The following is a 12,104-nucleotide window of genomic DNA, read 5'->3' on the forward strand; positions in this document are numbered from 1 at the left end:
CCCTCCTTTCCCCCCATTCACCTTCTCCCCATTCCCCTCCTTCCCCCATTTCCCCCCTTTCCCCCATTCCCCTCCTTCCTCCCATTTCCCTCCTTTCCCCCATTCCCCTCCTTCCCCCCAGTCCCCTCCCTCTCCACCATTCCTCTCCTTTCCACCATTCCTCTCCTTCCCCCATTCCCCTCCTTCCCCATTTCCCTCCTTTCCCCCATTCCCCTCGTTCCCCCCCATTCCCCTCCTTTCCCCCATTCCCCCTCCTTTCCCCCATTTGTATACAAAATTATGAGGGCATAGACAGAGTGGATAGTCAGAGGCTTTTCCCCAGGGTAGAGGGGTCAATTACTAGGGGGCATAGTTTAAGGTGAGAGGGGCAAAGTTTAGAGTAGATGTACGAGGCAAGTTTTTTACACAGAGGGTAGTGGGTGCCTGGAACTCACTACCGGAGGTGGTAGTGGAGGCAGGGACGATAGGGACATTTAAGGGGCATCTTGACAAATATATGAATAGGATGGGAATAGAAGGATACGGACCCAGGAAGTGTAGAAGATTGTAGTTTAGTCGGGCAGTATGGTCGGCACGGGCTTGGAGGGCCGAAGGGCCTGTTCCTGTGCTGTACATTTCTTTGTTCTTTGTTCTTTGTTATTCCCCTCCTTTCCCCCATTCCCCTCCTTTCCCCCATTCCCCTCCTTTCCCCCATTCCCCTCCTTTCCCCCGTTCCCCTCCTTCCCCCATTCCACCCTTTCCCCCATTCCCCTCCTTTTGCCCCCATTCCCCCCTTTCCCCCCATTCCCCTCCTTCCCCCATTTCCCCCCTTTCCCCCATTCCCCTCCTTCCCCCATTCCCCACCCTTCCCCATTCCCCTCCTTCCTCCCATTTCCCTCCTTTCCCCCATTCCCCTCCTTCCCCCATTCCCCTCCCATCCCCATTCCTCTCCTTTCCCCCATTCCCCTCCTTCCCCCATTTCCCTCCTTTCCCCCATTTATCTTCTGCCCCATTCCCCTCCTTTCCCCCATTCCCCTCCTTTCCCCCCATTCCCCTCCTTTCCCCCCATTCCCCTCCTTTCCCCCCGTTCCCCATCTTTCCCCCATTCCCCTTCTTTCCCCCATTCCCCTCCTTCCCCCATTTCCCTCCTTTCCCCATTTATCTTCTTCCCCATTCCCCTCCTTCCCCCATTCCCCTCCTTTCCCCCCGTTCCCCATCATTCCCCCATTCCCCTCCTTTCCCCCATTCCCCTCCTTCCCCCCATTCCCCCCTTTCCCCCATTCCACTCCTTCCGCCCCCATTCCCCTCCTTTCCCCCATTCCCCTCCTTTCCCCCATTCACCTCCATTCCCCCCATTCCCCTCCTTTCCTCCATTTCCTCTCCTTTCCCCCATTCACCTCCTTTCCCCCCATTCCCCTCCCTTCAACCCAGTCCCCTCCTCCCCATTCCCCTCCTTTCCCCCATTCCACTCCTTTCCCCCATTCCACTCCTTTCCCCCATTCCCCTCCTTTCCCCCATTCCCTCCTTTCCCATTCCCCTCCTTTCCCCCATTCCACTCCTTTCCCTCATTCCCCTCCTTTCCCCCATTTCTCTCCTTTCCCCCATTCCCCTCCTTTCCCCCATTCCCCTCCTTGCCCCACCATTCCCCTCTCCCCATTCCCCTCCTTCCCCCCATTTCCCCCCTTTCCCCATTCCCCTCCTTCCTCCCATTTCCCTCCTTTCCCCCATTCCCCTCCTTCCCCCCAGTCCCCCCTCACCACCAATCCTCTCCTTTCCACCATTCCTCTCCTTCCCCCATTCCCCTCCTTCCCCCATTTTCCTCCTTCCCCCATTCCCCTCCTTCTCCCATTCCCCTCCTTTCCCCCATCCCCTCCTTTCCCCCATTCCCCTCCTTTTCCCCCATTCCCCTCCTTTTCCCCCATTCCCCTCCTTTCCCCCATTCCCCTCCTGTCCCCATTCCCCTCCTTTCCCCCGTTCCCCTCCTTCCCCCATTCCACCCTTTCCCCCATCCCCTCCTTTTGCCCCCATTCCCCTCCTTTCCCCCCATTCCCCCTCCTTCCCCCATTTCCCCCCTTTCCCCCATTCCCCTCCTTCCTCCCATTCCCCTCCTTTCCCCCATTCCCCTCCTTCCCCCATTCCCCTCCTTTCCCCCCATTCCTCTCCTTCCCCCATTCCCCTCCTTCCCCCATTTCCCTCCTTTCCCCCATTTATCTTCTTCCCCATTCCCATCCTTCCCCCATTCCCCTCCTTTCCCCCATTCCCCTCCTTCCCCCCATTCCACTCCTTTCCCCCATTCCCCATCTTTCCCCCATTCCCTCCTTTCCCCATTCCCCTCCTTCCCCCCATTCCCCCCTTACCACCATTCCCCTCCTTCCCCCCCATTCCCCTCCTATCCCCCCGTTCCCCTCCTTCCCCCATTCCCCTCCTTTCCCCATTCCCCTCCTTCCCCCATTCCCCCCTTTCCCCCATTCCACTCCTTCCGCCCCCATTCCCCTCCTTTCCCCCATTCCCCTCCTTTCCCCCATTCACCTCCATTCCCCCCATTCCCCTCCTTTCCTCCATTCTCCCTTTCCCCCCATTCTCACCCTTTCCCCCATTCACCTCCTTTGCCCCCATTCCCCTCCCTTCAACCCAGTCCTCTCCTCCCCATTCCCCTCCTTTCCCCCCATTCCACTCCTTTCCCCCATTCCACTCCTTTCCCCCATTCCCCTCCTTTCCCCCATTCCCCTCCTTTCCCCCATTCCCCTCCTTTCCCCCATTCCCCTCCTTTCCCCATTCCACTCCTTTCCCCCATTCCCCTCCTTCCCCCATTTCCCCCCTTTCCCCCATTCCCCTCCTTCCTCCCATTTCCCTCCTTTCCCCATTCCCCTCCTTCCCCCCAGTCCCCTCCTCTCCACCTTTCCTCTCCTTTCCACCATTCCTCTCCTTCCACCATTCCTCTCCTTCCCCCATTCCCCTCCTTCCCCCATTTCCCTCCTTTCCCCCATTCCCCTCCTTCCCCCATTCCCCTCCTTTCCCCCATTCCCCTCCTTTCACCCCATTCCCCTCCCTTCAACCCATTCCCCTCCTCCCCCCATTCCCCTCCTCCCCCCATTCCCCTCCTTCCCCCATTCCCCTCCTTCCCCCCATTCCCCCCTTCCCCCCATTCCCCTCCTTCCCCCCATTCCCCTGCTTCCCCCCATTCCCCTCCTTCCCCCCATTCCCCTCCTTCCCCCCATTCCCCTCCTTCCCCCCATTCCCCTCCTTCCGCCCATTCCCCTCCTTCCCCATTCCCCTCCTACCCCCATTCCCCTCCTTCCCCCCATTCCCCTCCTTCCCCCCATTCCCCTCCTTCCCCCCATTCCCCTCCTTCCCCCCATTACCCTCCTTCCCCCCATTACCCTCCTTCCCCATTCCCCTCCCTTCAACCCATTACCCTCCTCCCCCCATTCCCCTCCTTCCCCCCATTCCCCTCCTTCCCCCAATTCCCCTCCTTCCCCCCATTGTCCTCCTACCCCCATTCCCCTCCTTCCCCCATTCCCCTCCTTCCCCCATTCCCCTCCTTCCCCCCATTCCCCTCCTTCCCCCCATTCCCCTCCTTCCCCCATTCCCCTCCTTCCCCCATTCCCCTCTTCCCCCCATTCCCCTCCTTCCCCCATTCCACCCTTTCCCCCATTCCCCTCCTTTTGCCCCCATTCCCCTCCTTTCCCCCCATTCCCCTCCTTCCCCCATTTCCCCTCTTTCCCCCATTCCCCTCCTTCCCCCATTCCCCTCCCTTCCCCATTCCCCTCCTTCCTCCCATTTCCCTCCTTTCCCCATTCCCCTCCTTCCCCCATTCCCCTCCCTTCCCCATTCCTCTCCTTTCCCCCATTCCCCTCCTTCCCCCATTTCCCTCCTTTCCCCCATTTATCTTCTGCCCCATTCCCCTCCTTTCCCCCATTCCCCTCCTTTCCCCCCATTCCCCTCCTTTCCCCCCATTCCCCTCCTTTCCCCCCGTTCCCCATCTTTCCCCCATTCCCCTTCTTTCCCCCATTCCCCTCCTTCCCCCATTTCCCTCCTTTCCCCATTTATCTTCTTCCCCATTCCCCTCCTTCCCCCATTCCCCTCCTTTCCCCCCGTTCCCCATCATTCCCCCATTCCCCTCCTTTCCCCCATTCCCCTCCTTCCCCCCATTCCCCCCTTTCCCCCATTCCACTCCTTCCGCCCCCATTCCCCTCCTTTCCCCCATTCCCCTCCTTTCCCCCATTCACCTCCATTCCCCCCATTCCCCTCCTTTCCTCCATTTCCTCTCCTTTCCCCCGTTCACCTCCTTTCCCCCCATTCCCCTCCCTTCAACCCAGTCCCCTCCTCCCCATTCCCCTCCTTTCCCCCATTCCACTCCTTTCCCCCATTCCACTCCTTTCCCCCATTCCCCTCCTTTCCCCCATTCCCCTCCTTTCCCCATTCCCCTCCTTTCCCCCATTCCACTCCTTTCCCTCATTCCCCTCCTTTCCCCCATTTCCTCTCCTTTCCCCCATTCCCCTCCTTTCCCCCATTCCCCTCCTTGCCCCACCATTCCCCTTCTCCCATTCCCCTCCTTCCCCCATTTCCCCCTTTCCCCCATTCCCCTCCTTCCTCCCATTTCCCTCCTTTCCCCCATTCCCCTCCTTCCCCCCAGTCCCCTCCTCTCCACCATTCCTCTCCTTTCCACCATTCCTCTCCTTCCCCCATTCCCCTCCTTCCCCCATTTTCCTCCTTTCCCCCATTCCCCTCCTTCTCCCATTCCCCTCCTTTCCCCCATTCCCCTCCTTTCCCCCATTCCCCTCCTTTTCCCCCATTCCCCTCCTTTTCCCCCATTCCCCTCCTTTCCCCCATTCCCCTCCTTTCCCCCATTCCCCTCCTTTCCCCCATTCCCCTCCTTTCCCCCGTTCCCCTCCTTCCCCCATTCCACCCTTTCCCCCATTCCCCTCCTTTTGCCCCCATTCCCCTCCTTTCCCCCCATTCCCCTCCTTCCCCCATTTCCCCCCTTTCCCCCATTCCCCTCCTTCCTCCCATTTCCCTCCTTTCCCCCATTCCCCTCCTTCCCCCATTCCCCTCCTTTCCCCCATTCCTCTCCTTTCCCCCATTCCCCTCCTTCCCCCATTTCCCTCCTTTCCCCCATTTATCTTCTTCCCCATTCCCATCCTTCCCCCATTCCCCTCCTTTCCCCCATTCCCCTCCTTCCCCCCATTCCACTCCTTTCCCCCCATTCCCCATCTTTCCCCCATTCCCCTCCTTTCCCCCATTCCCCTCCTTCCCCCCATTCCCCCCTTACCACCATTCCCCTCCTTCCGCCCCCATTCCCCTCCTATCCCCCCGTTCCCCTCCTTCCCCCATTCCCCTCCTTTCCCCATTCCCCTCCTTCCCCCCATTCCCCTCCTTCCCCCCATTACCCTCCTTCCCCATTCCCCTCCCTTCAACCCATTACCCTCCTCCCCCCATTCCCCTCCTTCCCCCCATTCCCCCCTTTCCCCCATTCCACTCCTTCCGCCCCCATTCCACTCCTTCCGCCCCCATTCCCCTCCTTTCCCCCATTCCACTCCTTTCCCCCATTCACCTCCATTCCCCCCATTCCCCTCCTTTCCTCCATTCCCCTCCTTTCCCCCATTCCACTCCTTTCCCCCATTCCACTCCTTTCCCCCATTCCCCTCTTTTCCCCCCATTCCCCTCCTTTCCCCATTCCCCTCCTTTCCCCCATTCCCCTCCTTTCCCCCATTCCCCTCCTTTCCCCCATTCCCCTCCTTTCCCCCATTTCCTCTCCTTTCCCCCATTCCCCTCCTTTCCCCCATTCCCCTCCTTTCCCCCCATTCACCTTCTCCCCATTCCCCTCCTTCCCCCATTTCCCCCCTTTCCCCCATTCCCCTCCTTCCTCCCATTTCCCTCCTTTCCCCCATTCCCCTCCTTCCCCCAGTCCCCTCCTCTCCACCATTCCTCTCCTTTCCACCATTCCTCTCCTTCCCCCATTCCCCTCCTTCCCCCATTTCCCTCCTTTCCCCCATTCCCCTCGTTCCCCCATTCCCCTCCTTTCCCCCATTCCCCTCCTTTCCCCCATTTGTATACAAAATTATGAGGGGCATAGACAGAGTGGATAGTCAGAGGCTTTTCCCCAGGGTAGAGGGGTCAATTACTAGGGGGCATAGGTTTAAGGTGAGAGGGGCAAAGTTTAGAGTAGATGTACGAGGCAAGTTTTTTACACAGAGGGTAGTGGGTGCCTGGAACTCACTACCGGAGGTGGTAGTGGAGGCAGGGACGATAGGGACATTTAAGGGGCATCTTGACAAATATATGAATAGGATGGGAATAGAAGGATACGGACCCAGGAAGTGTAGAAGATTGTAGTTTAGTCGGGCAGTATGGTCGGCACGGGCTTGGAGGGCCGAAGGGCCTGTTCCTGTGCTGTACATTTCTTTGTTCTTTGTTCTTTGTTATTCCCCTCCTTTCCCCCATTCCCCTCCTTTCCCCCATTCCCCTCCTTTCCCCCATTCCCCTCCTTTCCCCCGTTCCCCTCCTTCCCCCATTCCACCCTTTCCCCCATTCCCCTCCTTTTGCCCCCATTCCCCTCCTTTCCCCCCATTCCCCTCCTTCCCCCATTTCCCCCCTTTCCCCCATTCCCCTCCTTCCCCCATTCCCCTCCCTTCCCCATTCCCCTCCTTCCTCCCATTTCCCTCCTTTCCCCCATTCCCCTCCTTCCCCCATTCCCCTCCCTTCCCCATTCCTCTCCTTTCCCCCATTCCCCTCCTTCCCCCATTTCCCTCCTTTCCCCCATTTATCTTCTGCCCCATTCCCCTCCTTTCCCCCATTCCCCTCCTTTCCCCCCATTCCCCTCCTTTCCCCCCATTCCCCTCCTTTCCCCCCGTTCCCCATCTTTCCCCCATTCCCCTTCTTTCCCCCATTCCCCTCCTTCCCCCATTTCCCTCCTTTCCCCATTTATCTTCTTCCCCATTCCCCTCCTTCCCCCATTCCCCTCCTTTCCCCCCGTTCCCCATCATTCCCCCATTCCCCTCCTTTCCCCCATTCCCCTCCTTCCCCCCATTCCCCCCTTTCCCCCATTCCACTCCTTCCGCCCCCATTCCCCTCCTTTCCCCCATTCCCCTCCTTTCCCCCATTCACCTCCATTCCCCCCATTCCCCTCCTTTCCTCCATTTCCTCTCCTTTCCCCCATTCACCTCCTTTCCCCCCATTCCCCTCCCTTCAACCCAGTCCCCTCCTCCCCATTCCCCTCCTTTCCCCCATTCCACTCCTTTCCCCCATTCCACTCCTTTCCCCCATTCCCCTCCTTTCCCCCATTCCCCTCCTTTCCCCATTCCCCTCCTTTCCCTCATTCCCCTCCTTTCCCCCATTTCCTCTCCTTTCCCCCATTCCCCTCCTTTCCCCCATTCCCCTCCTTGCCCCACCATTCCCCTTCTCCCCATTCCCCTCCTTCCCCCATTTCCCCCCTTTCCCCCATTCCCCTCCTTCCTCCCATTTCCCTCCTTTCCCCCATTCCCCTCCTTCCCCCCAGTCCCCTCCTCTCCACCATTCCTCTCCTTTCCACCATTCCTCTCCTTCCCCATTCCCCTCCTTCCCCCATTTTCCTCCTTTCCCCCATTCCCCTCCTTCTCCCATTCCCCTCCTTTCCCCCATTCCCCTCCTTTCCCCCATTCCCCTCCTTTTCCCCCATTCCCCTCCTTTTCCCCCATTCCCCTCCTTTCCCCCATTCCCCTCCTTTCCCCCATTCCCCTCCTTTCCCCCGTTCCCCTCCTTCCCCCATTCCACCCTTTCCCCCATTCCCCTCCTTTTGCCCCCATTCCCCTCCTTTCCCCCCATTCCCCTCCTTCCCCCATTTCCCCCCTTTCCCCCATTCCCCTCCTTCCTCCCATTTCCCTCCTTTCCCCCATTCCCCTCCTTCCCCCATTCCCCTCCTTTCCCCCATTCCTCTCCTTTCCCCCATTCCCCTCCTTCCCCCATTTCCCTCCTTTCCCCCATTTATCTTCTTCCCCATTCCCATCCTTCCCCCATTCCCCTCCTTTCCCCCATTCCCCTCCTTCCCCCCATTCCACTCCTTTCCCCCCATTCCCCATCTTTCCCCCATTCCCCTCCTTTCCCCCATTCCCCTCCTTCCCCCCATTCCCCCCTTACCACCATTCCCCTCCTTCCGCCCCCATTCCCCTCCTATCCCCCCGTTCCCCTCCTTCCCCCATTCCCCTCCTTTCCCCATTCCCCTCCTTCCCCCCATTCCCCCCTTTCCCCCATTCCACTCCTTCCGCCCCCATTCCCCTCCTTTCCCCCATTCCCCTCCTTTCCCCCATTCACCTCCATTCCCCCCATTCCCCTCCTTTCCTCCATTCTCCCTTTCCCCCCATTCTCACCCTTTCCCCCATTCACCTCCTTTGCCCCCATTCCCCTCCCTTCAACCCAGTCCTCTCCTCCCCATTCCCCTCCTTTCCCCCATTCCACTCCTTTCCCCCATTCCACTCCTTTCCCCCATTCCCCTCCTTTCCCCCATTCCCCTCCTTTCCCCCATTCCCCTCCTTTCCCCCATTCCCCTCCTTTCCCCATTCCACTCCTTTCCCCCATTCCCCTCCTTCCCCCATTTCCCCCCTTTCCCCCATTCCCCTCCTTCCTCCCATTTCCCTCCTTTCCCCCATTCCCCTCCTTCCCCCCAGTCCCCTCCTCTCCACCTTTCCTCTCCTTTCCACCATTCCTCTCCTTCCACCATTCCTCTCCTTCCCCCATTCCCCTCCTTCCCCCATTTCCCTCCTTTCCCCCATTCCCCTCCTTCCCCCATTCCCCTCCTTTCCCCCATTCCCCTCCTTTCACCCCATTCCCCTCCCTTCAACCCATTCCCCTCCTCCCCCCATTCCCCTCCTCCCCCCATTCCCCTCCTTCCCCCATTCCCCTCCTTCCCCCCATTCCCCCCTTCCCCCCATTCCCCTCCTTCCCCCCATTCCCCTGCTTCCCCCCATTCCCCTCCTTCCCCCCATTCCCCTCCTTCCCCCCATTCCCCTCCTTCCCCCCATTCCCCTCCTTCCGCCCATTCCCCTCCTTCCCCATTCCCCTCCTACCCCCATTCCCCTCCTTCCCCCCATTCCCCTCCTTCCCCCCATTCCCCTCCTTCCCCCCATTCCCCTCCTTCCCCCCATTACCCTCCTTCCCCCCATTACCCTCCTTCCCCATTCCCCTCCCTTCAACCCATTACCCTCCTCCCCCCATTCCCCTCCTTCCCCCCATTCCCCTCCTTCCCCCAATTCCCCTCCTTCCCCCCATTGTCCTCCTACCCCCATTCCCCTCCTTCCCCCATTCCCCTCCTTCCCCCATTCCCCTCCTTCCCCCCATTCCCCTCCTTCCCCCCATTCCCCTCCTTCCCCCATTCCCCTCCTTCCCCCATTCCCCTCTTCCCCCCATTCCCCTCCTTCCCCCATTCCACCCTTTCCCCCATTCCCCTCCTTTTGCCCCCATTCCCCTCCTTTCCCCCCATTCCCCTCCTTCCCCCATTTCCCCCCTTTCCCCCATTCCCCTCCTTCCCCCATTCCCCTCCCTTCCCCATTCCCCTCCTTCCTCCCATTTCCCTCCTTTCCCCCATTCCCCTCCTTCCCCCATTCCCCTCCCTTCCCCATTCCTCTCCTTTCCCCCATTCCCCTCCTTCCCCCATTTCCCTCCTTTCCCCCATTTATCTTCTGCCCCATTCCCCTCCTTTCCCCCATTCCCCTCCTTTCCCCCCATTCCCCTCCTTTCCCCCCATTCCCCTCCTTTCCCCCCGTTCCCCATCTTTCCCCCATTCCCCTTCTTTCCCCCATTCCCCTCCTTCCCCCATTTCCCTCCTTTCCCCATTTATCTTCTTCCCCATTCCCCTCCTTCCCCCATTCCCCTCCTTTCCCCCCGTTCCCCATCATTCCCCCATTCCCCTCCTTTCCCCCATTCCCCTCCTTCCCCCCATTCCCCCCTTTCCCCCATTCCACTCCTTCCGCCCCCATTCCCCTCCTTTCCCCCATTCCCCTCCTTTCCCCCATTCACCTCCATTCCCCCCATTCCCCTCCTTTCCTCCATTTCCTCTCCTTTCCCCCGTTCACCTCCTTTCCCCCCATTCCCCTCCCTTCAACCCAGTCCCCTCCTCCCCATTCCCCTCCTTTCCCCCATTCCACTCCTTTCCCCCATTCCACTCCTTTCCCCCATTCCCCTCCTTTCCCCCATTCCCCTCCTTTCCCCATTCCCCTCCTTTCCCCCATTCCACTCCTTTCCCTCATTCCCCTCCTTTCCCCCATTTCCTCTCCTTTCCCCCATTCCCCTCCTTTCCCCCATTCCCCTCCTTGCCCCACCATTCCCCTTCTCCCCATTCCCCTCCTTCCCCCATTTCCCCCCTTTCCCCCATTCCCCTCCTTCCTCCCATTTCCCTCCTTTCCCCCATTCCCCTCCTTCCCCCCAGTCCCCTCCTCTCCACCATTCCTCTCCTTTCCACCATTCCTCTCCTTCCCCCATTCCCCTCCTTCCCCCATTTTCCTCCTTTCCCCCATTCCCCTCCTTCTCCCATTCCCCTCCTTTCCCCCATTCCCCTCCTTTCCCCCATTCCCCTCCTTTTCCCCCATTCCCCTCCTTTTCCCCCATTCCCCTCCTTTCCCCCATTCCCCTCCTTTCCCCCATTCCCCTCCTTTCCCCCATTCCCCTCCTTTCCCCCGTTCCCCTCCTTCCCCCATTCCACCCTTTCCCCCATTCCCCTCCTTTTGCCCCCATTCCCCTCCTTTCCCCCCATTCCCCTCCTTCCCCCATTTCCCCCCTTTCCCCCATTCCCCTCCTTCCTCCCATTTCCCTCCTTTCCCCCATTCCCCTCCTTCCCCCATTCCCCTCCTTTCCCCCATTCCTCTCCTTTCCCCCATTCCCCTCCTTCCCCCATTTCCCTCCTTTCCCCCATTTATCTTCTTCCCCATTCCCATCCTTCCCCCATTCCCCTCCTTTCCCCCATTCCCCTCCTTCCCCCCATTCCACTCCTTTCCCCCCATTCCCCATCTTTCCCCCATTCCCCTCCTTTCCCCCATTCCCCTCCTTCCCCCCATTCCCCCCTTACCACCATTCCCCTCCTTCCGCCCCCATTCCCCTCCTATCCCCCCGTTCCCCTCCTTCCCCCATTCCCCTCCTTTCCCCATTCCCCTCCTTCCCCCCATTCCCCCCTTTCCCCCATTCCACTCCTTCCGCCCCCATTCCCCTCCTTTCCCCCATTCCCCTCCTTTCCCCCATTCACCTCCATTCCCCCCATTCCCCTCCTTTCCTCCATTCTCCCTTTCCCCCCATTCTCACCCTTTCCCCCATTCACCTCCTTTGCCCCCATTCCCCTCCCTTCAACCCAGTCCTCTCCTCCCCATTCCCCTCCTTTCCCCCATTCCACTCCTTTCCCCCATTCCACTCCTTTCCCCCATTCCCCTCCTTTCCCCCATTCCCCTCCTTTCCCCCATTCCCCTCCTTTCCCCCATTCCCCTCCTTTCCCCATTCCACTCCTTTCCCCCATTCCCCTCCTTCCCCCATTTCCCCCCTTTCCCCCATTCCCCTCCTTCCTCCCATTTCCCTCCTTTCCCCCATTCCCCTCCTTCCCCCCAGTCCCCTCCTCTCCACCTTTCCTCTCCTTTCCACCATTCCTCTCCTTCCACCATTCCTCTCCTTCCCCCATTCCCCTCCTTCCCCCATTTCCCTCCTTTCCCCCATTCCCCTCCTTCCCCCATTCCCCTCCTTTCCCCCATTCCCCTCCTTTCACCCCATTCCCCTCCCTTCAACCCATTCCCCTCCTCCCCCCATTCCCCTCCTCCCCCCATTCCCCTCCTTCCCCCATTCCCCTCCTTCCCCCCATTCCCCCCTTCCCCCCATTCCCCTCCTTCCCCCCATTCCCCTGCTTCCCCCCATTCCCCTCCTTCCCCCCATTCCCCTCCTTCCCCCCATTCCCCTCCTTCCCCCCATTCCCCTCCTTCCGCCCATTCCCCTCCTTCCCCATTCCCCTCCTACCCCCATTCCCCTCCTTCCCCCCATTCCCCTCCTTCCCCCCATTCCCCTCCTTCCCCCCATTCCCCTCCTTCCCCCCATTACCCTCCTTCCCCCCATTACCCTCCTTCCCCATTCCCCTCCCTTCAACCCATTACCCTCCTCCCCCATTCCCCTCCTTCCCCCCA

This window comes from Scyliorhinus torazame, chromosome 11, assembly GCF_047496885.1.
Source record: "Scyliorhinus torazame isolate Kashiwa2021f chromosome 11, sScyTor2.1, whole genome shotgun sequence".
NCBI classification, from domain to species: Eukaryota; Metazoa; Chordata; class Chondrichthyes; order Carcharhiniformes; family Scyliorhinidae; genus Scyliorhinus; species Scyliorhinus torazame.